We start from the raw sequence: 21,991 nt of genomic DNA, 5'->3' as shown, positions 1-21,991 counted from the left end.
GTTAAGGATAAATAAGAGGGTTCATGTTTTCTGCTGTGCGACTGATTTTCTAATTGCTAAAATTGGCAACTAGGGCCAAACTCCACGTGGGTCATCTTATTAATGGCCGCTGATATTTTTCTTGGATCCCTCTCATCGAGAGGTGTCGGATTGATCTAAAGATAATCCAATTCCGATATTGATCTAAAGATAATCCAATTCCGATAAGTACTCATGGCTATGTTGCCAGGAAACGTGGGTTCGGGGACGGGGATGGCATTTTTGGAAACAGGGTGCGTGAGTTCGTCGGGTAATATAATAATATTAAATTTTAATAATTATATTTTATAAATTATAAATTTATAATTAATAATATATATGAAATTTGAATTTGTATATTTTTTCAACTTTAAACAAGAAAACTTTAATGATAATCATTTGAACATGCACATCATTGAACATTCAACATTGACATTGAAATTTCAAAATTTATCACCAAAAAACTGTTCATTGTTTACATATTAACATGAATCATGATATGGGACAGATTTTGTCACACACACCTGACTAAGATACACTAGCCAAGTTTCCTACAAACTCAAGAGTACGCTAAAAAATCCTAAAGTATTATGAGTTCACAAAGACTCAACATTTTAAACTTTATTTTATTGGACTGCCTTGTGTGTTTGGTGGGACAGCAGTGAAATATATGCTGCCAGCAGCCATAATTTATACTTTAATGTAGCCACAAGCCTTAAGAAAAACCACAGAATTTATATGTTAATGTAATGATTCAATTTTTCAAAAATTAAAATATATATACTATGAACTGTTTTACTTTTTCCTGAACAAATTCTGAACCATTTAATTAGATTTTGTTGATCCATGGTGAAATTACATTGCAAGGGCAAGCAACACCATTGTTAGAGGGTAGATAATGAACTGGCTTGAATGTTGTGTAGATGATTGAGTTGAAATACATTCTCACTGAACGGTTTATATTGTAAAGAATAGCACAAATCTATATTCAGTGTATGAATGCATTTATGTAATGCCATTCATTAATGCAAAAAATGATGAAGATTTTCTGCGCTTTATTAATCTAATTGCAACTATTTCAGGTTAAAAGAACTGAAATGTATACTTCTCATATTATAGTATATAGTATAAAAAATTAAAAATTTAACAAGTCTGGGCTGCGTAGAGGTAAGTTTGTGGCATTGTCATCTCTGTTTAGGGCTTCGGTTGGGTACAGGAGTCTGCATAGGGAGGTCGAGGTCTGTTCCTTAGTGAACAGTGAGCTGTTTTGTGTAAACAATGGCATGAATCAAGCCCTACAGCTCAACGTTTGACAACAACAAGGAGGGGGGACTATGCCGCAGCTGTAGGAGGCAAATTGAGTGTATAAAAGTGGACTGCCAGTTGTGGCTCATGTTGCAGACAGTCCGAAACAGCAAGAAATTGTGACATTCATTCCGGCAAGCCTTTAAAACAACCCAAAGAACCCGAAGAACCCAAGAATCCAAGAATCCATTAAAGGAAAAGAACCCAAATTTTTTTTTGAAGAACCCGGTTCTTCATGGAAGAACCCGGTTCTTCTGGGTTCTTCTGGAAAGAACCCGTACCTGAATCCGGTACTTGGGTGCGGGAACCCGGGACGGGTTCGAGAACCCCACCCCCGGGTGCGGGAACCCGTGCAACATAGATTCATGGAGATATGAATTTATTTGTGTTATGGGACAATTTGTCAAGGTCGGCCAGCAACCAAATAAACCCCACTTGTGCTCAACGTTTTAGTATAAATAAAGGAGGACTTCAAGTCATTTAGACACTCATCCTCTTGGTGATCTCTTCCTCTCCACTTGTCTTTGGGTTTTGGTGGGAGGAGAGACCTAAAGAGGATACGTTGCCCTAGAGGATGCCCTATCCTATACGCTGTCATGAAGGAGACCTCTACGCTGCCCTAATGAAGATCAAGCTTCAGCCATGGAGAGATCTATACGCTGGACATCTAGACGCAGGCCCTATAGACGCAGTCAAGGAGGATCCTTATACGTTGTATAAAGGAGGCCTTAATAAGCCCTAGCCGCAGTCACAAAAGAGGCATAGCCGCAGTTGGAAGGAGCCCTACCGCAGGTCCTATTACGCAGCAAAAGAAGGTCTAAATACAGCCCTATATCCGCAGTTGAAGGAGGCTTCTATACGCTGCACAAAGGAGGACTAAACGCTGTCAAAAGAGACCTAATCTATCTGCTGTTGAGGAGCCCTAATCCACAATCCTAAAGGAGACTTATACGCAGTCAAGGGAGGACCTATATGCTGCCTGAAGAAGCTCCTCCTAAACGCTGTCAAGGAAAGGTCTTAGACACAATTTAGGATGATGCCCTAGCCACTGTTATGTGCAGCCCTTATTCTGCAGCAAGAAGACCTTATACGCAGCTCTAAGAGACCTGTTACAGTCATCTAGATAGCTGTCATAATGCCACATTGCTGTAGGTAACAGCGTGGCCTATTTAAGGACTGTTTGGGCAAGTTAATGTTATTCTTGAGGGGCAGTAGAATCTGCAATAAGGAGGAACTAGAGGTTGTTGTTTTAGGGCTGTTTGGATCCCTAAGCTACAACCAAGAAGTGCCCTAACCAGTCATCATGAGTCATGACAGGATCAAAGACTGTGTCATAGAAGTATGGTGACAGTGCAGTGATGAGGTTGTTCATGTGGGGTTGTCATTACAATGAAGAAAATTGTCCTTGTGTATATTCAGATTGAGTCAATCTTATTGGACTCAATAATCATAGGCTTAACTTGCTACTGGGCTAGGCCGTAGGCCATAGTCAGCAGCACAGTTTGATCTAAGGATCGCTCAAGCGATAGAGCCTCACCTTGAAGACCTGCATTGTTGATTCTATGAAGGAAGAGCACTGAATGTTGATGACCTATCTCATAAAGCAGTGACAGTTAGTGCAGTAGCATGATGTGTGCAGCATGATGACTAAGAGCAGCAAGTTGTGTACAGCGTGATGAGGTACAGCTCAGCAGTGGAGCAGCTCAGGAACATGGTATGATGTTGTAGCATGGTGCAGCACAGTGAGGTGCAGCACATGGACGAGATGCAGCACAATGACAGGTGAAGGAGTCACCTTGGAGAATCAGTTGAAGCAGCATGTCTTCAACTGATCTCATGTAGAGATGATCGATTCTCTTATCTAGAAAGTCAAAGTGTTGACTTCTGTTGTAAATGTACTATCTCTCTCTCTCTCTCTGCTGAACTATTGAAGAACATATAAGAATAATTGATCAAGGGTTTCCCCACATTGGGGTTTGTCCCTGGCTAGTGCCACATCTTGTGTCCTCTTGTCTTGGCATGTCTTCTGCGATTTATGTTTATGTTCAATCTGCAGTTTACTTTAATGCTGATATGATTGCTAATCTAGAAAAGATATTGAGCTAACTGTGAAAATTGAAATAAATTGCTCTAAGCATAACACATACCTAAAAATAACACTAATTGTGCTTCTGCTGTCAAACTTTAACTGTTAATATACTAGTGTATTTTTATTCAGCAATTTCAGAAAATATTCACTGGATTAATTAAATTTCTGGGTTATAAAAAATTGCTCAGGGTGTAAATCAGATCTGGTATTCAGAAATTTAACAACCTTTGTATTAAAATTTCATTGACAATAATTCTAACAATGAATGAAATGTGCGGCAATTGATTGTCGCTTTACACTATGGAAAAGTTTATTCCGAAGAAATTTGCCATTTGGATTCAGGAATCATAACGGACATGACCCCCAAGAAAGAGTGGTCCATAAAACTCAATGTAAATAAATGCAAAGGAGAGATTGTAGAACCTGTAGATGATAGTACACATGAACAACGAGGGCTTGGCCAAGTCCCAATAAGAATGCCAAATGGCAAGGTGTAAAGTATTAGCAACATTAGTAGAGTTTAGGCTTCTGTGATCCATATCAAGTTTACAAAAAAAAATTCGGCGAAGATCACATGAGACATCATTTGTCGACGCGTTTCGAACCAACCAGTGTGGTTCATCGTCAGGACAAGTTGAAGAAACAGATCCAGCCTAGCAGTTTAAATAGACAGAGCAAAGCCCCCAGCGGTTAAAAAGACTAACAGCTACTTTTGACTAGGTACCTTAAAAAATGCTACCCGGGGGGACCAGTCCTTTAAATAAATTAATATTGTGATAAAAATATTAACAACATTCTTTTATTTTTTTCAAAAAATATATATTATATTAAAATAGAAATATTTACAAAGACAAAACAAAGGCAGAAGAGCATATAAAATCACAGATCATATCCTTTTCCTCAGCTTTACTTGAGCATTAATGAAACCAAAAGGACTCAAATGAATAATCTCTATGAAAGTTCCAAGCCCTAGGCAACTAAAGTCCTTATGATCTTCATTAAATAAGCAAATTGTTGAATTTAATTAATACTGAAATTAAATCCAAACCATAGCATCAATCACACAAAAGCTAGAAATTAAATAGCAGAACCATAAAAATCAATTTCAAACATACACAAGCAATTACTCCTTCAAAATACAAATCATGTTTTAATTCCTTTGAAAAAATTAATAAGGCAACCTACACCACCTACCCACTAAAGAACAACACTTCACAGTTACTGAACTCACCTTGAACTGAGAAGAACGATCTCCCTATGAAGTACAGCCTGTTACAAAGTTATGGCAAAGTATATAGCCTGTCAATGCAAATTGTATGGACGTACTTACGATCTGTTTGTTAGACCGTACAGATATGTAGGTTTTTGTCCATACAACTGTATAGATTTATGTAATTTTGTACAAAATCTGTTACATACTATTGTATGGAAATGTTTAGTGCCTGGAAATGCCTCTTCTTGGCTACCTACTCTCTGTCCCTCTTGCAATTACCCAACTACAACTGTGTGTGAAAGCCTCTATCTTGACCATCTTTATACTTTTAACCAATGTTGCGAACATCGGCATGGGGATAAAATCGGCAAGGGTCTAGAAAACCAAAAAATCATAAAAATCGGCAAAAAATCATGATTTTGAGATAAAATCGGGATGCTACCGAGATGTTTGCAACACTGCTTTTAACTAATACCAAAACCCTAATCTATTTTTGAGTTCACTCTTACTCTATGTCATGCAAGCATGATATACCAGTTTTTAGACTTAACACCTACATATAAGACTTTCACCTTTCTACTCAAGTGACTTACAAAATAATTACTTTTCAAAAATATCTCACATTACTTCTCACACATTCATAATAAACCTGTGCAGAAGTTCCTATTCAAGCTAAAATTCTCAAAAGTCCCTCTTAGCAAGAAAGGAACAATGCACCAATCCAAGTCTGTCATTGAAAGCCCCACACATACCTCTTGCCAATGGCTAGTTAGAATATCAACTACCCGTTGATTCATGGGAACATGCTGGAGCTTCACTACTTCCTTCTCAAGCCTATCTTGTATGAAATAATATGAGCTCTATATGCTTGAACTTGTGATGAAAGATTGGATTCATAGGGAGTTAAATATAACTTTGATTATTGCAATAAATGACTACAGGTTCCTGTTGCCAGAAAATCTACCAGGCCCAAGGCAAAGCCTCACTCGGTAGGGCCAAACCTTATGGCAACAAGAGAAAGGGTTGTTAGGGTCACCTCAACAAACTTTCTCCTACTCTCTAGTGGTATTCAACCACAAGGGGGGCTTCCCTATATCACCTATAGTTGTACAAGTTCCAGTTCTAAGTAAGAGTTATACAAGTCTTTTAACTCCTTTAAGGCTCCATATGAATCATAAATGTGAAAAATATGGTGGCATACCTTTTCACTTATGTTAATTTCTTAATTACAAATCTGGTTTTAATTCCTAGCAATTTTTTATACCCGAAAAATATTTCTACAATTATTGAATATAAAACATGTTGCCACAAAATCTAGCAAGCCTTGGAGAGGGAAACCCTACAAGGTATGAACTGGATCTATAAGCAACAATGAGATAGTCACCCACTGTCACCATAGCCAGAACCCCCTACTCTTTACGGACTTTCACCAATGGGAGGAGTCCTGGTAGGAAAGAAAAGGTTTCTTACGATGAATATTAGCTAAGCCAAGGCTCATGAAACCTTCAAGAAAGCCCTTAAGTTGAGGGAAGAATCACTAGGGTTTCCCTCCTAGGGAAGACACCTAGGGCAAGAGAATTTATGGATGAAATTGAAGTGGATGCCCACCAAATTGATAGGTTTTGTAGCAAACCCTACTAACTTGATGTTTAAGCTCTCCAACCACCAAAATACTTTTCACCTACAATTTTAGGCTAAGCCCTAGTTTCTAGCCTTACCCTTGAAAGGGCCAAATTTAAGAGAGAGAAAAGATGGATGAAATATGAGATCTGTCAATTGTTCTAGATTTCTTAGACAAGTAATCACTTCCAATAATTTCATCATTAGATTATCTTGCATCACATTCATTATTAATTAATTACTAATTGCACATACAAAATCTTCAACGATAAACAATAAAGACAGTAGGATCATGAAGAGACATCCAAACAAAAGAGAGACAAAAAATTTCCTAGGAAAAGCCCAGCAACCTTTTCTTATAGAGATTTGTCTATTCAACAAGGAATACATCTAATCTTTCAGAGTCAAATAAGAAACAAAATAATCATAATCAAACCTAGGTCAAACCTAGTCAATAATCTCAAAAATTCGGTCAGCTTGAGCCTTAGAAAATTTGTCCTTCATTAACCTCAGATTCTATCCTCGGAACTTGTCCTTCTTGTGATCTGAATTAGGCCTCAGATGATCTAAATTTTATCTCAAAAGTGATATGAATACTTGTCCAAATGAGGAGGATGAATGGCCCTATTTATAGTGATCATGGAGCCCCAAGAGGTGTGACTTTTGGGGTGAGCCAACATGTTCTGAAGGAGGAGCTGACCTTTTATTTTGGGAGACAATATTTACAATTTGAAAATCCAAATTTTATCCTTTTTGAAGCCGACTTGAAATACAATGTATATTCATTAATTTGGACGGCTAAGGTAGATTATGAAGACAAACATTAGCTACAAAACTTCAACACTCCCTCTTAGCTAGGGAGGTATTCATAATGACTTCAATTACGTGGGAACGGAGACTTCATTACCCAAAGGAGCAGGCACTCCTGAAAAAATTTGAAGGTCAAAAGTCAATAGGGCAACTATGCCCATTCTCTCTCTCCTCTCTCCACATTTTCTCTCTCTCAAATTTTGCAACCCCTACAGGGGATTGCAATAAATGTCACTAGCATGATGAAATTTGTAACAGGCTTAGGCGACTTGGGACACAGTCATCAAGTGAGTCCACTCTAGAGTATTTTTTTCACTTAGCTAACAATTCTTGCTTTTCAGCGATGAATAACTAGCTGAGTTCTTTCACTCACATACCTCAAAAGCTAGAGTATGACTTGATGAATAGGCCTTGGGTCCGTCCTAATGCTTAGTATTGATGTATATTACCATGCTAGGTCATATCTAAAGTGTCGAGGAATTTGACTAGGTTTTTGTAGGATTTTTTAATTAATGAAAATTTCCTGCAAGACAAGATTTTTAATTAATTCTTAATTTAAATTGTAAATAAGTGGTTCTAGGAAATGTTGGGGTCGTATAAGTACTCCAAATTCCTGCTCCCAACCCCAACATTTGTTGAGAAATCTAGGGCAGCTAGATTAGGTGATTTCTCTTATTTTGATAACTGCTTGTGATGTATTTTTACTTAACTTAATTATCTTATTATTTCTATTGATTATGTTTAGTATTCTTATCATCAAATAGCTACCAAATCATAAAGAACAACGAGACAAGAGGACACAAGATGTAGGCGATCAACCAAGGCCAAAACCTCTCCACTTGAGAGGAAAACCCACAAGAATTCTTCTCTTCTTATAGAACTTCAATTGACGAATTCCAAGACCTATGACCCTTGACCAAGACCCTCCAAGACCAAGTCAAACCTTTCAATCTTCCCTTGAAGCAACTTCTGCAATTTCGACTTCCAGCAAATTCTTCTGCAACGTCGACCCAGCAGATTCTTTTGCAACTTTGACCAGGCGATTTCTTCTGCAACTTCGACCTGCCCAGCAACTTTCCAGCACTTCAACTTGCCCAACAGCTTTCCAACACTTCGACTTGTCCAGCAACTTTCCAGCACTTCGACTTATCAAGCAACTTTCCAGCACTTCGACTTGCCTAGCAACTATAGAAACCCTAACACGAGAGAGAGAAAGAGGCCCAAAAACTTCAATCTTGCTTTTCTTCTTCCTTTTCGTCCTTTTCTAGCTGTTATCTTGAGGAGATCGAACTTGCTTGAGCGAGTGTCCAAATGAGGTCGAGTTCCTTCTTACTTATAGGCTTGTGAGGGGTATGAATTGCTATCTTGACTTGTCTCTTCATGTAGGTCGACTTGATCTTTGCACCATGATGTAACATGCCCAAATGGGTCTTCGATACATAACAATGACAAACCTAGAAGAACTCAATGGGTGCTTGACCTAAAAATAAATTTCCCTTGAGCATGAAACCCATGCCTCAAGAATAACAACAATAAATTTGTTTTTCTCTTTTCATTTAATACATAAAATCGTGATTACATATGTCATTATGAAGACCAGACCTAGTTACATATTTCAACACTCCCTTTTAACTAGGGAGATATTCATAATCCATATAAGGTACTTGGACATTCTCAATCTGAAGAATACTCATAAGAAGAGTTGGACTGGTAACTCATCTATTTAGCATCATATCAACCAGCATTGCCACATAGCAAGGCCTTGACTAACAGCTCTATCTCTCCACAAGATCGGAGCACAATGCTGGTGAGACAAATGATTTATAGGCACCTTCATCACTGTCTCTCAAGAAGCATGCCCCACCTGGGTGTTCACAGGGTATGTCCTTTCAGGACTATTCTTATCTTGGATTCTCAATCCTCAAAGAATATCGGTCCTCTACGACTACTCTTATCTTGGATGACCTACCATATCCTCAAAGAGTAGCGGATGCCAGATGCTTACCCAATCCTCCATTCTTTCTTCCCAAGTGAAGCAATGATGTGTCTATCTCTCCCTCTCAACTAGGGAGGATATTCCCATTCCTATGAAGGAAGGTACCCATTCCTATAAAAGGAATGAACCTCCCTCTCAACTATGGACTTGTCAAAGCTCCATCTTAGCTAGGGACATGCTTCCAAGTTTCTTCTTAATCAGAAACTTGCTTCCAGGCTCCCTCTTACCTAGGGACCTGTTTCCAGCAGCAGCTATCTCTTCTTAGGTGGACATCATGGGACCTTTAGCTGCTTGTATAGCTCCTCCATTCGATGTCATGAATTTCATCTTCATCTTTATGGAGCCTTCATCTTTTGGGACTTCTTTGTAGGGCATCGGCCATCCATCACTTTCCTTCACGATTCATGTCAGTTAGGTCATCCTTCTCTTCATTGGAAAGTGATATTATGATCCACAATTGGCTCTTCTTCATACAGCTACCTCTTCTACATCATGTTTCCTTTGGGATCTCCCATCCAACCACATGAGTGCTTAGTTGTTGGTGACATCCACACCTCTTTAGGTAACCTTGTATTAGCCCATCGAGATATTGTTCAAAGATCAAAAATGAACATCAAATCAAAAAATTCCTTTTGTGATGCCCTTCATCATGAAATTTGCTTGTTGCAACATCAACATCTTGCATTCATATTGACACATCTCGAAGATATTCAATTTTCAAGGGTCTTCTTTCTTTCAGGACTTTTCCAAGGTCTTCATATCTTTTCCATGGAGATATCATGGTCAATTCTCCTAGTCGTCTAATGTTGATTGCCTTATTTATGAGGCCATAGTTGCATCTTTCACGATCTCTTCTTTTCTTTATTCACATATTGCTTCCCAGGAACTTCCAATCATAGTTCCTTCATCTTTGTCAACCAACTCATATTTCGTATGAGGACATATTATATTGATTTCATCTAGTCAATATGTGAACTATGTAGAAATTTCACCTGTAGAACAAACCGATATATGCAATGTCCTAAAGCATAATACTTGTTCTACTTCTACAAAACATTAAGCGGAAGCATAATCGAATTCATGAGCAACATCAAGTAAAAACATGCATAACTGATCAAGAGAAATCAATCACACATAACACAGAATATATCACTGGGGAAACCACCAGCATAAAACCCCAACACTGTATTATCAATCAAGTGGAAATCCTCTTCAACATACAAAAAGAATTAGCTCAATAGCTATCCTGCTCTCTCTGTACTCTGATGATCTTCAATCAGAAGATGAAAATCAAGGACTACCTAGGCCTTAATATATAGGCCACAAGTCCTCCAATCTCCTATAATAGATCCTTCTCCATGCAAGGAATACTTACTAGAAATATCCAAGTATCTGATAGTACATTGTCCCACATTTGATCTCAACTGGGTCTCTGACAGAACTGACATGCAATAGTTATCCATGAGTGAATCCTCAGTTATCTAAAATAATAGTTGTCACATGCATGCAAGCATTAACAAACTATATTTTATTATTTTAACAACTTGTTAAAATAATCTAACTGGACTTGACTAATTATAACTAAGTCAACTGATTCTCTCATTATAGAACTCATACTTATTCCCTCAATCAGTGGAGGAAATTAAGGATAAATTCCTCAATCAATGGGACAACTCATGTGCATGCTCACAAAGACTTCAAATTCGAATTTCCTTAACTAATTAACTCAACTGAATTAATTAATTAATATTTCCAATTGCTGTTAAGACCAAAATTAATTTTACTTCCTATAGATAGACTAGGGACTGCTATAAATAGGAAGGGACCCAGAAATGCTATTTTTAGAACTTTTTATTTTTAGCAGTTTCACCTCTCACCCAATGTGGCCAATGACCTCACTGGCCAAATTGTTATTTTTAGACATGCTATTTTTAGCAGGTCTGTTTTTAGCACATTCTAAATTTAAGATTTCTTGTTGCACATTTTCCAACACTCCCTCTCAACAAGAAAGGCTTCCTCTCGAACTCGATCCTGTAACTCTGGAATGTTCTACATGCAACACATCTAGCCGGTCCACTTTCTCCAACAACACTTGGAACAAAAACACTCCCAACTGACCTCTCTGTTGGGCTAGGAACATACTCTGATGCTAAAGCTCTACCTGCTGCTGACAAGTGCTCCCTCTCTGACATCTGCGATACTGCAAGTCTGCAACATCTCCATGCATCTCGCACCATTGCACACCTCTCTGTGCCACCTAGCACTGTGCAAAACACTTGTGCCTCTCACATTACTGCAGCCTGCTAGCTATGCGCTATCCTGGGATTCCCTCCGAACTCCGATTTAGCCAGTTTTTTTTTTATTTTGGGTATTTTTCCGCAAGGAATCCAAATCTGCTATTTATTTCTGAAAATTTTGTACAGAAATTTTCAGATATGCTCTGCAAACTCTCGGCCCAAAACTCAAAACTTTGAAATCTCCTCTCAGTATATTGTTTTTGCTTGATCACCTGTGCTCTAATACCATATAGAAATTTCACCTATAGAACAAACCGATATATGCAATGTCCTAAAGCATAATACTTGTTCTACTTCTACAAAACATTAAGCGGAAGCATAATCGAATTCATGAGCAACATCAAGTAGAAACATGCATAACTGATCAAGAGAAATCAATCACACATAACACAGAATATATCACTGGGGAAACCACCAACATAAAACCCCAACACTGTATTATCAATCAAGTGGAAATCCTCTTCAACATACAAAAAGAATTAGCTCAATAGCTATCCTGCTCCCTCTATACTCTGATGATCTTTAATCAGAAGATGAAAATCATGGACTACCTAAGCCTTAATATATAGGCGACAAGTCCTCCAATCTCCTATAATAGATCCTTCTCCATGCAAGGAATACTTACTAGAAATATCCAAGCATCTGATAGTACACTATCCCACATTTGATCTCAACTGGGTCTCTGACAAAACTAACATGCAATAGTTATCCATGAGTGAATCCTCGGTTATCTAAAATAATAGTTGTCACATGCATGCAAGCATTAACAAACTATATTTTATTATTTTAACAACTTGTTAAAATAATCTAATTGGACTTGACTAGTTATAACTAAGTCAACTGATTCTCTCATTATAGAACTCATACTTATTCCCTCAATCAGTGGAGGAAATTAAGGATAAATTCCTCAATCAGTGGGACAACTCATGTGCATGCTCACAAAGACTTCAAATTTCGAATTTCCTTAACTAATTAACTCAACTGAATTAATTAATTAATATTTCCAACAGCTTTTAAGACCAAAATTAATTTTACTTCCTATAGATAGACTAGGGACTACTATAAATAGGAAGGGACCCAAAATGCTATTTTTAGAACTTTCTATTTTTAGCAATTTCACCTCTCACCCAATGTGTCCAATGACCTCACTGGCCAAACTACTATTTTTAGACATGTTGTTTTTAGACATTCTATTTTTAGCAGGTCTATTTTCAACACATTCTAAATTTAACATTTCTTGTTGCACATTTTTCAACAAACTATGCCTTCAATGCATCTTTCCAACAGAAGAGAACCCTTTCTTTTGATCATACTCATGAGGTAGAATATCAATCCCAGTTATCTGCAACTATATGATGACATGACCTAACTTATCAAACATATGCATACATACCTCTTTTCTTCTTTATGAAAATTTCCGAATCCATACATCAAAAACCCCTACTACAATATCTGGTTTATTATCTCCTACTTGTTCTTTACATTAACAAGTTATTTAATAACATAAGCATCGAAGTAAACACAATTGCAGCCTTCACAAATATACAAATCAACCACTGAAATAAACTGAGACAACACAAGGGACACCGTTAGTTTTGGATAATTGTCCCCGGAAAAACCCGATGCAGGAAAACCAGTGTAGCATATATGAGGGTTTTATTATTAAGCAGATTTCTAAATACAACTAGGGTGCTAAAAATGGCTCGCCCTTCAGAGAATATCCTTGGCAATAGTACCTCTCTCCGAAGACAGATATTCTGAAAAATCAGCAACCGGATGATCAACCCCACAGTAACTCTAACTGTTCCTTGTGTTGGACAACGAAAACTGCTCCAAGCACTCTTCTGGAACTATGTCACCCTCTCTGGAACTGCGTCACCCTCTCCCGACTGATCTGCTCTCAATTTGCCCCACAGAACTTCCTCAATGCAGCCTCTTCGGCCTAGCGTCAGCCTCTACAACCCTCTGTGTTGTCTGCATCAGCCTTTGCGGCTTTCTGTGTCAGCCTCTGTGTCCTCTGCGTCAGCCTCTGTGGCTCCTGCATCCTTTGCGTCAGCCCTCCCTAGCCCTGCGCTGCCTCTTCCAGCACTTTGTTGCCTCCCTGATATGTATTCTTCAGCCTTGGATCGAAATCCCTTGCTGAACTGCCCCTCACTGCAACTGATCTCTAACTCGATTTCCTCAGCAAACCCAACCCCAGAAAATTGAATTCTTGATCTCTCTTGGTGTGTCTCTAACTGACCCTCAAGCCTCCTCTTATACTTTTCTTGTTGATGATTCAATGGCCAAGATTAAGTCCTTAATCAACGGCTACGATTAGAACTGGCTTGATCCTCGTCACTTAGAACATTTTCACCCATATTATATTAGTACACATTAATATTTTTATTTTCCTAAGTTTAGACTTATGAACTCATTAAAAAGTAATATCTTTTCATCTGGGTGGAAATTCTCCAAACGATTTCTGGGTCTTGGAGATCTCATGTGCCTTAGCCTCTCCACCAAGTTTCATGGCTAGAGCACATCCGATGCTACCAAACATCAACATTCTTTTGGTCATCTAGACTTCCTTCAGCACCTCTCTTTCCTTGATTGAAAGTATTTCAAACATCTCAACATGTTGCATTCCTTTGTCATTATACCATCATTCTTATAAATAGTGAATCCCATCCAAGGTGGTATTCTTAGCGAGACACTTGCTTCTTCAAAGAGATGAACCTTCTAATGAAGATTCCAAAAGAGGATCTTGATTATCCTCATCCTGCAAATGCTCCTTTCCAATGATGTATGATGAGAGTTCTACACTAGATGACTTCCTCTTACCCATAAGTATTACTTATACTTCTAATGAGGTTACCAAGAGCTACTTCATTCTAATGATGACTCTCATAGACTTCTACTTCAACTATCTTTCAAGCTTTTGTTGATGATGTCATGAGCTCTTGCTTCATTCGTATGCTCTTATGATGCCATCTCCTAAAATGATGCATCCTATCATGCTTTTAATGCTTCCTACCATGATAGTTATACAAAACTAAAAAAACTTGGTGAAGAAGATTGTCTCAATCATAGTAGAGATCTTTCACTACTTCCTTCTTTGACTTCTTCTTCTCAGCATCTTCCACTTCTTCGGTTATATGGGATCCCTCCCTTCCTCTTTTGTCGTTGTCCTTCTTGAGCTTGGGACAATTTCTCTTGTAGTGCCTATATTCTTGACATCCATAGCATTGAACCTTTGCCATATTCTTCTTCCTCTTTTTTTGAGGACCAAATTTTTCAAACTTTCTTTTTCTTTTAGCCATGGCAGCAAATGCTTGAACTTGTTCGCTTGGTCCCACATCATTTTTAGCTTTTAACCTAGTTTCTTCAATCTTAAACAATGACCAGAGTTCACTGAATGGGGTGGATTCCTTCTTTCCGAAAATGATTGATACGAAGTTACCCATTCATCAAGTAGTGCATTAAGCACCATGGTAGTCATTTTTCTATCTAACATAATTTCCCCCGACTCTTGCAGTTGGTCTCGAATTTTTGACACCTTCATGAAGTATGAGGTTATTCCTTCTTCCTTTGATATCTTCATTTTATACAGCTCGGTTGTTAAAGATATGACTTCTCCAACGGTGCTTGCAGATATCTTTTGATGTTTCTAACTTTGCTACATAAGAAATGAGGGGATCCTTGATGGATTCTATAAGAATCCTTTGAGCCCTTGTTTCCCTTTTCATGTATTCAGCTATAGCTTGAGCTTCTTCCTTTGGAGGTTTAGTGGCAGAACCCTTAACATGCTCAACAACTTCATTTTCTATGAGGATCAAATTTGTCATCTTCTTCCATGCAAGAATGTTTGACGACCGAACCAATTTGTTGCTTTCCTTGCAAAATGAAGTCATTTTGACAGATTCAAATATAGATATAAAGATACTTGACAAGTGAAGATACTCCTAGATGATGAAATCTTCAACTTGATGCCTTCTTGATTTTGATGATGACGTAGATAATAGAAGATGTCTTATTGGTGAAGATGTCTTCCTTTGAAAGTTATCCTTGACTCAAAGAGAGATCACAGTGATTCCTTGATGATAATGACAACACTTTTTCCTACTTCTCTTCCTTCAGGTCAACGCTAAACAAACTTGTTTCACAACCTCAAATTTTGACCCTTCTTCAGAACTTAGGCTTACTATAACAGGTCTACAATTTCAGCCTTTTCTGCAATAACCCTAGATCACACGTGTGGCTAGAAGACGAACAAATTTGCCTCCTTTCTACTTCGCTTGACTTGACTTCTTTTTCTTGTTATTTCGACTTGCAAACTTGACCTTTGATGGTGGCTACAGTTAGATACTTGTTATTGCAGAAAGTGATAAAAACTTGACTAAACTGAGAAGGGGGGTGAATCAGTTTAGTACATTCATGGACATTAATTTGATATTCTTTAAAGTCATTAGCGAAACCATTAAATGAGTAGATTGATACATAATGACCAGCGTATTTAATATGCAAACAACACGTGATAAGTAAATCAAATGCATCACATCAGCACATAAAATCAACACATATGGACACTAGATATAAGTGGAAACCCATAAAGGGAGAAAACCACGATTTTGTTATTGTGTGATGCAAAGGCAAGCTCCTACTCCCTTATTACATCTGATTTTCTATAGGATCCAACCTACAAGAGGTCACTACCTCAATCTTTCTGCAAGCTACAACATGCAACAAAGGTCCAACTCCCACTAAGTTTTCTGTAGGCTACAACCCACATGAGGCTCCTACCTCAACAGACTCCAACTTGATATTTGTCAAGCCACAACTTGAAAGGAGACCACAATCCCCTCATACAAAATGAAAACAATATGCTGGTTTACCTGGTCATCAATTCTGCATACCTCCATCTTTATTTTCGCCTCTCCTCCGTTTCAAATTTGCTTCACATCAATTTGATGTGTGGCAGGTAACTCACAAACAATCAACCCTCACATGCTCTATAACTCTCTAATCTCCCTTACCTTCCAAAATCACATCTTTTATAAAGATAGTTTATTGGTTGTTTGTATCCCACATAAGAATATGAAGTGAACAGACTTGACTCTTTGCCTTGCACTCATTCGTTTCCAAACTCTTCATTTTGAATATTAGAACACAAAAATAAATGCTCCACGCAACATTATTTTTCATCCACATGTAATGATTAAATTCATCAACATCATGTAATATTATAGGAATAACATATGACTATATATTTGAGCATTTATTTCTCATGACCAATAACAACTTTTCCATTAACCCATCACAAAAATCTCTGCCTTCGCTTTGGACTTGCATCACAACATCTTCACGTCATTGTCTCAGCAACATTTCCTTTGTTGTCATGGAGTCTTGCCTTGCATCACAACAATTTTCTCCAACAAACCAGTCTTCAAATCAGCCTTATACACAACACCTGCAAGCATCAATGTTCTGCCAAGCCATCAAGGTATTTGTTGCTCCTTTGTTCTGCTGTCATCAAGCATAACAAGCATAACTCACAACATATGCAACATCTTGCATACCTTGTTGCTCCTACAATACACAATCCCTTCAATACAATGTACACACAATGCCATATCTATGTTTTATTACTGCTGCTCCTTTGTTGCTCAATGACCTATCTTTGTTATGTTGTTGTTTCTCCTTTGTTGCTCTTCTTTTCTGCTCTTCTAGCGTTCCTTGTTGTTGCTCCTTTTCCTTGGCTGATCCATGTTGTTCCTTTGCTTCTTTTTCTACTCTTATTGCTCCTTTGCCTCGTTGTTGCTCCTTTGCCTTTGTTGTTGTTGTTCCTTTGCTATCAATGACAACATGCATACCTCTTGCTGCTACATAATGCATCTCAAAGAACCAAAAGCATCAAACATACCTTGTTGCTTCTCCTTTGCCATCAATGACAACAATGCCATCAATCTCCCCCTTTGGCATTGACAGCAAAACTTTGCTCCTCCCCCTTTTGTCCTGAGAAAACACTTCTCTCTTTTTCTTACCTCCCCCTTTGACATCAATGACAAGGGGATTTAAATCCTATCAACAATTGAGTTCCTCCTCAAGTGCCTACATCAGGATTTAGGTTTTCTTCATTGGTAGTCTTCATTATAACTAATACAAGTTGCATATGTTTTGACTGTTGATAACATTTCTTCTTATTGCAAACATAATAGATGAACTTTTGTGACTTGAGAATGTGAAATATCACAAAGCAGTACTCCTTAAGATAACCCTTCTTTAGACCTGCAAATAGAAGCGGAGACAAATGTTCTAGCATTGACTTCCAATGCACAACGACAAATTAAGATATGATCACATGAGCTGCAATTTTTCTTTTTCTTTCTGTTTGCACAGGCTTGCATGCATTATAAATTCATTTTTCCAATAGTCTGTCAGCATCTAGGGGACAACTGATGCCAATAACTTCAGCTTGTAAATGATTCTCCTCTTCATAGTTGTGAACAATGGATCTATATTTTGCTTGTGGAGCTCCCTCACTCTTTGTGCTGGCTTAAAAAGATCTTCTCTTGTAGTACAACAACATTTGCTGCATTCATTGTCAACATCTAAAGCAGATGTTTTAATGGCTGGAAGGGGCATCATGAATATAGTGTTCAGTGCTTGGATAGACCTTTTCCCATGGCTGGATTTTGTTGTAGCTACCAACAAAAGTATGGCCAACAAGCATTAACCCCAGTGAGCATTCTCACTGAAAGCACCATTCACTGTATTCTAACAGGGTTCTTGACACAACGTTCCATAGCATTCCTGATAGCATAGTAACATTACATATACCAATTCTTGACAACATTCCCATATTAAAGCATCATATCGAAGCACTGCAAATAAAGCTTCATAAAACCATAAAATACACTCTCCATATCTCCCTAATATGCTATCCATAACTTGAAATATAACTCGTCCTCCATATTCTTTATTAATAACACTTTCCAATGCTCTCCATGATATGAATTTCCACTTTGCATATTATACCACTACTGATTATATTATGTGCTCAATTTATTATAATGCTGCATACTATAATAATAATAGCGCATTATAATAATTAATATCATTCCATGTTTGCAATGAACGTTGGAACTTGGAATATAAGAACACATTATAATAATAATATGCCTGCATATTAATTCAATGTTGGCAATGAAAGCTGAAGGATAAGAATGCATTATAATATTAACCCTGCAATATTATGGCTGCATCTTATAAACAATGTTGGAAATGAAAAATGTCGTTGGCAATAAAATGTTAACGCTACTCGAGGAATGAATTAACATTGCTCCATGTTTGTATTAATGCTACTCCAGAGTTTGTTTTAACCTGCTTCAAGAATGGATTAACACTGCTCCAAGTTTGTATTAATACTGCTCCAATGCTCCATGTATTGTAATATATCAATCAGCAACCCCAACAAATAGGCAACACATACCAATGCAATATGTCCCATAGTCTATTCTCAGCCATATAACAACACTGTGCACCAACATATTCACCAAGATAATATTCACCAAAGCTATTTACCATGATAATATTCACCAACATATTCACCAACACTATCCACCAAGATGCTATTCACCAATGCTATTTACCAAGATAATATTCACTTGCAGTTGGGTGATCACGCTTGACTAATTCCAATAATGATTTATATGTCAAATAAGATCTCATGCACCATGATAGAAAAAGAAACCAAATAAACCCCCATGTAAACTCCACTCATCATTAAATCAGCCCATGGTTTATATAGACAACTCATGGTTTTTCTTGATAACCATTTATATTGCAAACCAAACCAATCAACACATGGGTTCAGAAAACTATGTACTACTCCTCCAAACCCATTCACGGTTTGCTTAACTTCAATCAATTACATATCCATTCGATATATCATAAATAGTTCAATATATATCCTTTCCAATATATATACACTCTCCTTCCAATATACATACAGCTCTTTATGAAGCCCTATTCCAATATTAACTGTTAAAATTGGCAACTAGGGCCAAACTCCACAGAGGTCATCTTATTTATGACAGCGGATATATTTCTTGGATTCCTCTCTCTGAGAGGTGTAGGATTGATCTAAAGATCATCCGATTCTGACATGTACAAATGAAGTTTTGAATTTATTTTGATTATAGTCAAATTGTCAAGATCAACCAGCAAACTTATGTAGGCTCAGAAGACCACCAGTCACATCTATTCATTCTCAAAGCTGCATATAAATAGAAGGTTACTTAGCCTCATTTGGACACACTCATCTTCACACTTCTCTCTCTCTCCTCATTGATTGGGTATGGATTTCTAGGCCTCTCTCTCTCTCTCCACACATCCGAAATTTCAGGAGACCGAATTTCTGGACAGTGTTGACTAGCGTTGACTGCAGCTAGGGCTGACCGCAGGTGGGTTGTTTGACCAGATTTTGACTGGACTGTTTTTGCCCTGTTTTGAGGGCTGATTCATCTTGCTGTTTGGAGACCAAAGTTGACTGAAGTTGACCAATTTGTTGAGGGTCAAATCTACCCTGTTGACCAGCATTGACTTTTCTGTTTAGGGCTCTTTTGCTGCTGTTATAAATTATTAGATTTGTAAATTGTACTATCTCTCTCTATTGAACTATTGAAGACTAAAAGAAGATTTGGTCACGGGTTTTCCCCACATTGGGATTTGTCCCTGGCTAGTACCACATCTTGTGTCCTCTTGTCTTGGCTTGTCTTCTATTGTTTATGTTTATGTTCTATCTGCATTTTACTATCATGTTGATGTGATTGCTAATCTGAATATATATACTGGGCTAGTAAAGAAATTGAAGTAAAATTGCTCTAAAGCATAAACATACCATTGTTGCCTAAAATTAACATCGTATCGAAGCTAAGGTGAAGACAAAGCCCAAGCAAGAGTGAAAGAGCAATCAACTAAGACAGTTGGACAAGGACAAAAGGTTCAATGGGTTCCTCACCCTACTTCTCGGTTGAAGACAAGCTCCATGATAAATCTGACTATCATGGATGAAAGATGTCTCATGATTTGACCTTGGAAGAAAAAGAAGTGATGGATTATGTGCAGGGTAAAATCCCAGAGCCTCCTTCAGATGCACCGGTTGCTGCGAAGATTAAGTACAATAGGGCTAAAGTCAAAGCAATGAAGATTATCAGGGATTCCATTGACAAACATTTGGTAGCCTACATCTACGAATTGAAGACCTCTAAGGAGATCTACGACAGAATGGTCGGCATGTTCAAGGTTAGTAATGCTAATCAAATTCTATTTCTCAAGAATAAGTTGAAGGATATTAAGAAGGGCAAGGACAAGGACATTCAATCCTATTTCTTGAGGATTACTGATATCAAAAATGATCTACTCTCGATTGGAGAAGTCATTCCTAACAGGGAACTTACTCTCACCACCCTTAGAGGACTCCCACCTAAGTAGTATGTATTTAGAACCACCATACTCAACAATGATCGAATTCCAGAGTTTGAAGAATTGATGTTGAGATGCATTCAAGAAGAAACAAGAATGGTGGAGCAAGAAATACCTGCTAAGGGAGCGTCCAGGAAGTTTCAGTGGCTCGCAGTCTGCCTTACTGGGAGCGTCCAAGGTTTTGATCTAGGGTTTGACAGTTGCCTTCAGTAGTCTGATGGATAAAGGGTTTCTCTCTGCTGCTCTGTAGTTCTGCAGTCTGCTCCTATCCTGTAAACCTCCGCTGCAAATTTATGTATTGGGTTCATTGTACTCTCTGCTGAAAACTTTTTATGACGATCTAATAAAGAAGAAGATTTGAAAGGGTTTTCCCCCTTGTGGGGTTTTTCCCTAGTCTTGGACCAATCTGCTGTCTCTTATGGTTGTGTTGTTGTCTTCTTTGTCATTGCATATATTGTTCTATCTTCAGTTACAGTTTATGATTGGTTACATTGCTAATAATTGGATGCATTGTTATATGAAGAAGTGACTTGGGCTAAAGTAATTGATACAGCATAGAACAATCTGAAAAATTAAGATTCTTTCTTGACTCACCTTGTGTTCTAAGCAAGCTGGTCCTCATACTCTGTACTCATTTAATGTCGAATGATAAACTTGTAAATATCTTTGTAGTGGCTGATTTTAATAACAGATCTGAGCACTGTATATGGTAATTTCTCTTGACACATTCTGATATTAAACACTGTCGAACAGTCTACAAACAATTCTGAACTTTTTTTCATTTTTATGTGTCCATGAATGATGAAAATATCAATGAACACTGCTGAACATTAATTGGAGACTTGTCAATCTGCCCTAAAATCATTATTAAAGTTTGAACAACAGCACCATGTTGAATGGTAAATCCAATTGGATTTCTTTACCAACCATTTGAATATTGGTCTTCTCTTAAATTTATACAAAGTTGAATTGATCAGTAGCTTTCAAATAGACATGTGGATGGAAATTTTCCAAGGCATTTGTGAATGGAATTGATACCCTTGCTAAGGCACTTCTTTTACAAATAAGATTTGAAGTATCCAAATTTGTATTAAGCAGTCAATTCCATGCATGGATGATGTAAGAACATAAACAGAATCAAATTCACTAATTGCCAAATTTGTCTGAATTTTTTCCAG

At 37.7% G+C, this 21,991-nt stretch overlaps 1 protein-coding gene across 1 annotated transcript in view; it reads right to left on the bottom strand.

Moving 5' to 3' along the window:
* The window catches only part of LOC149208645 (MUS308 and mammalian DNA polymerase-like protein), a 358,336-nt gene that overhangs the window by 271,669 nt on the left and 64,676 nt on the right, over positions 1–21,991 (bottom strand). The window lies entirely within an intron of this gene.

Source organism: Pinus tabuliformis, chromosome 1_2, assembly GCF_031772625.1.
Source record: "Pinus tabuliformis cultivar Carrire ecotype Pingquan chromosome 1_2, CPIR1, whole genome shotgun sequence".
NCBI classification, from domain to species: domain Eukaryota; kingdom Viridiplantae; phylum Streptophyta; class Pinopsida; order Pinales; family Pinaceae; genus Pinus; species Pinus tabuliformis.
This window is presented reverse-complemented; position numbering and strand designations above follow the sequence as displayed.